At 34.2% G+C, this 5,000-nt stretch overlaps 2 long non-coding RNA genes across 4 annotated transcripts in view; one reads left to right on the forward strand and one right to left on the reverse strand.

Annotated features, from left to right (window-relative positions):
• LOC125671069 (uncharacterized) overlaps positions 1-953 on the reverse strand; it is a 2,068-nt gene extending 1,115 nt beyond the window's left edge. Inside the window, exon 1 of one of the 3 annotated variants that reach the window (XR_008802447.1) lies at positions 15-953. This is a non-coding gene — a long non-coding RNA (uncharacterized LOC125671069). The other 2 variants (XR_008802445.1, XR_008802446.1) reach the window with 2 other exon arrangements.
• LOC125645741 (uncharacterized) overlaps positions 1-3,797 on the forward strand; it is an 8,537-nt gene extending 4,740 nt beyond the window's left edge. The window contains exon 4 of the long non-coding RNA XR_008802448.1: positions 3,708-3,797. This is a non-coding gene — a long non-coding RNA (uncharacterized LOC125645741). The remainder of the gene's footprint in view (positions 1-3,707) is intronic.
• The last annotated feature ends 1,203 nt before the right edge of the window (positions 3,798-5,000 follow it).

The following is a 5,000-nucleotide window of genomic DNA, read 5'->3' on the forward strand; positions in this document are numbered from 1 at the left end:
ACTGATATACTTACCCTGATATCCTCTTTAAAAGACTCTTTCTCGAAATGCCGTTCAAAAACAAAAGATTCATTTCCAAGGTTATGTATCCAATTATTGCACAATGTTCATAGTTTTGGGGGGAGATCAGGGATGCTAAAAGGTAGATACATGTATTCCTTTTCCTTTGACCACAGTGCAAAATTTCGCTTGAACTCCCGACATTTAGATCATAGATACTCTGTAACCCATTTAGTGCTAGGCACAGCAGTTGTAATGAATTGCCGCATACACGTCATCAGCCGCCATGATAAGAGATTCTCCCATTCAGCTCAGTTTTCAGTGTAAATGACAGATTAAATCTTGTTATCAGCTGCAATTATTTTTTCTATGCTAGATTTTGTTGTCTGCATGGTACTAGTTTCCACATATCAAAATTTGATTTTTGACCCTACGTTCCCTTTAAGTTGTGACTCTTGAACATGACTTTGGAAACTCAAATTCTAGAATTCATTTTATTTGGATGGGGGTAGGGGTGGGCATTATGAAAGAGTGACTGAAACATCACCATCAGACAATTAGAGAGAACCATTATCATAAGGATTCAAAAGTAATTGTTGCTGAAATTTTGACCATTCTGCATGTAGGAAATTTGACAAGGTGGACAAAACAAAACTGGAACTTAAAGATGATAAATAAGATGGGTATTCCATTTTATTATCAGATATACATGCATGTCTGTTCCTTTCAATGTCATGCATAATGCAAGTATGGATAATGTCAACCATACTCTTAAATAGGCTATAGACAATGGGGAAGGGTATATGAAAAACATTTTCTGTAGTTCAATCATGTTCAGTTTTCATCTAACAGTTTGTTCCAGTTAAAATTTTTCAGTTTGTTTTATTGTAGGTATTTGTGTACTGCCTGTCTATCAATGTAAATGTTTATTGCTTCAAAGATTTCAAGGAGACCATTCTAGCAGTATGTGCTATTAAATTTCAATTTTTTATTGCAATTCACCTTTGAATTAGAACGCTTTGGCCGATATAATATTGCGTTGTGTGATGACACAATTGAATCTGTTTGTAATACAATTGCGAAATGCAACAGAAACTCTCATTGGTCCATATGTATAAGTCCGCCCAAATTCCCTTATACGGGAGTAGTCAGCATTTGAAAACATGACGGCCAGATGCTAGATGGGAAAAAAACCTCAAAGGAAGAAAGAAAAAAAGTTGTATTCTTGTGTTGCTGTCTCATAAATTGAATATAAAAAAATCCTAACATATTTTCCTACTATACTTGTGTCCAAACATACCTTCAAATATTTATTAAAGCCCCATACGACCCAAAAACTCGATCACAGCTTTTGATGATTTCGTTCGTAGACGTAGCCATGCTAGGTAGCCAGTCAATTCGAATCCCGGTTCATTTCCATATTGGCACAATAGCGTCTAGATGTGTACTAATACCCCACAAATATTTTAGCTAAATTGTTTAAATAATATACCACCCCAGTCCTATTAAATGATAATTATTCAAATAGCTAAACTCACGGCAGTGCGGCTTTCATTAGCAGACCTGTTTACTTGTACGTTTTCGCCGTATTTTTTACGGTAAAAGTTAAAAAAATACATTTTACGGTGATTGGTCGCGAAAATACGGTCAAAAACAATAATCGGTTAAAAAAAAATCGTTTCGTCAAAATTCAATCTAGAAAATTATTAACTTTTAAAGATCAAAGTCATCTAAGCGCTTTATGAAATAGAAACATATTAAAGCATGTAAAAGATCAAGATTAATACAGCATGGTGACAAACCATGTCAAAACGGAAAGCAGTTGATGAATTGAGTATTCAAGGAAAGCAAAGTAATTTAAAAAGGGGTAATTTGATGAGTCAAGAAAAGTAGACTAGTGCTAATTGATCTGATGTTTAAAAATTAAAAGATATGAGGTAAGTGTCAGAGAAACGGTACTACATATGCATGAAAAATATTAGGGAAATTTACAAGTCGAGAGGTCTCAACAAGGTTTTCAGCATACTTTTAAAAAATTAAACTAAAATACTTAGTATATTTTCATCTTTATAAACCTCTGAATCTGATTTCAGGAGCTCTCAGATAGCAGGAAATGGCATCTAATTTTTCAAAATTCATGCCCCCCCCCCATAGCAGGTTTGTGCCGCTTTGCGGCACTCACCGGTGACTTTGTACTGACAGACTACCAAAAATACTGACAATCTTACTGACAACTTTCATAAGGGGTAAACAGGTCTGCATTAGTCATGAGCGGCCGCGCCGGCCGGTCTCCATCTAATGTCCTTATGTAGCATTTTTGTTCATCTAGAGCTTATTTTACCTTTACAAAAACTGGTACAAAAATGTTTTAATTTCTATTAATTATTCGTGTTGATAATAAATGAAGAGCGAATACATAACTTACAACCGATTTTATGAATAGATACCAATAGCAAGAGATCGAATTGACCGGCTACCTAACATGGCTAAGTCAACAAACGAAATCATTTGAAGCTGCGAGTTTTCGGGTGGTGTGTGGCTTTAATGAATATTTGAAGGTATGTTTGGACGCAAGTATATAGTAGGAAAATATGTTAAGATTTTTTTATATTGAGTTTATGAGACAGCAACACAAGAATACACCGATTTCAGGCCTCAACCGTCCGCAGCTTTTTGTGACCCGTAAATCAAAGGTTTTTATAAGAGGTGGATCTTTTCAGAGAGCTATGTACAGTTCTCCAGCTACACTGAATCCGCTCGAGAAAGTGGGCGGGCTGTAATCGGCCAATGAAAACTCTTGCTGTATTACATCAAACATGTCATTCAAATTGTTCAATTGTCTCATTCAATTGTGTCATCACACAACGCAATACTATATTGGGTAAAGCGTTCTAATTCAAAGGTGAATTGCGATAACTGATTGACAACTGTGACAGGCACCAAGTCAGTCCAGTAGTAGACTCGCAATGGCAGATGATCTTATCCGGCAGCTCTATGCCAGTGTCTCATTGCAGAATTGTCAATGAATTCATGATTAGACAGACAACGCCAAAAGATTTCACAAAGTCCATGTGATTTGTTTCATTGCTGCAGAATTTCAGTTCAAAATGGGCCGAAACTTTCCTGGTTTCTTGAATGTTTTAATGTTTAAACATGTGAATTTTGAGAAATGTAAAAATAAAACTTGCAAAAATATACATGCATTTAAATGTATATTGGAAACCAGGAAGGTATCAGAGATTATCCTCGACAATTTTGGTGTCTCAGTTTGATCTCTTCTCTGACTGATGAGGCCCAGGGAGACAAACTGACATACATAGTCATCAGATTCATTTACCATGAAACTTGGTAGGGCTGTGTAGCCTTGTGATTTTCATACAGACTCACTTTTCAATTATGATAGGGTGTAGAAAACCACAAGATTTCTATGCATCACATAACTTATATACATTACAGAGTTGGTCAATTCTGTAGATCAATAATAGCTATTTAAATCACTTTAAAGGGAATTTATTTAAAACACCTTAATATTTAAAATGTAATGAACTTGATTATTGGCAATGAAGTTCTCATAAATATTATCTCTACTATTCCATATGGATTTTGCAATATTTGCAAAATTAGTTTTATTGTTTAATATCATTAACTATGAATTTGTTAAAATGAAAATTGTACACAAAATTAACAAGACCAAATTTCCTTTACAGAGATAAGGTTCCTGAAAAGACGTCATATGTACCAAATTGATGCATCAACTCCTGCAAGGAAATTTGTTGGGTTTTGTGAAATAAAAGCGTAATATTTTCTCAAGATTAATGGATGTTTTGAGAAGATTAACACATGTATTCATTATACAGATGTAGTAAACAGTTGTTACTATTGCATACCAGTCAGCATGGACAGAGTTAAAGGTTGCACATGTTCAGTGAAAAGTACATCAAGGAGAATACATTCGGCAAAAATTTCTTTTTTTTAATAAATATCATATAAAACATTCAGAACAACTGGATCCTGCATGTACATGTGTATTACACTTGTAAGCTGTCTTGGTTACTGGGAGTACAAGACCAATAGTCTGGCAAATGATTTATAACCAGACTGTTAACAGGCTCTGTCCTTTGGTACACCCTGTAATCAAGTCAACAAATCATGCTTTCTTCAACTTTTTAAATTGTTTTTTTTTTAATCATATAGCACAATTATTTTCATTTATATAATTATTTAAACCTTCCTGCTTTAGACATAAAACATTTAGAACAACTGGATCCTGCATGTACATGTGTATTATACTTGCATACTGTATTTACTAAACTCTTATACTGATATTGATTACAACTTCACATGTATTCACACAACATTATCATTATCCACTGTCTCTGAAACTGGCACTGTCCTTAGATGTGTGAAGCAGTTTGGTTATTCTATTGTATATTTCATTATGTTAGTTTAAATTCAGTCTGAAATCAGTATTTCATATATAATCATAGATGTGTGCAAAGTAGTAGTAGATTTGAATGATTGTTATTTATTTATATTGTTATAATTAATTACTAGTTAAACTGTACGTGCCCATGATTGGTGAATAAACTCATTATTATTATTATAAAGTAAACTACTGGTATTCATTCTTATTTATTGGTATAAAAATTTAAGTACTATTAGGTCCCCATCACATGGCAGGTGCCCTAGAGTAATCACTCTGGCTTTGTCGTTACGGAGTCACTTGAATCGCTCAAGAGACCTTTTGCTATATGTCTTCACTGGTCATAAACATTTAACATTTGAAGCTTCTTCTTTTGAACCAGTTCTAACCAATTTTGGTATAAAGTATATATGGATAAAGGGGAACAAAAATTGGGAATATCATTGACCCTGCCTCCCTGGGGGCATGATTGTGGTAAGAAATGAGCCCTCTACCAAAATTGTGAAATTTATAAACCCTAGGTTTAGGACCCCAAGTGGAGCCAAATTGGTCATATATTGAAAATACGTTATATCTT

This window comes from Ostrea edulis, chromosome 4 (assembly GCF_947568905.1).
Source record: "Ostrea edulis chromosome 4, xbOstEdul1.1, whole genome shotgun sequence".
Taxonomy (NCBI): domain Eukaryota; kingdom Metazoa; phylum Mollusca; class Bivalvia; order Ostreida; family Ostreidae; genus Ostrea; species Ostrea edulis.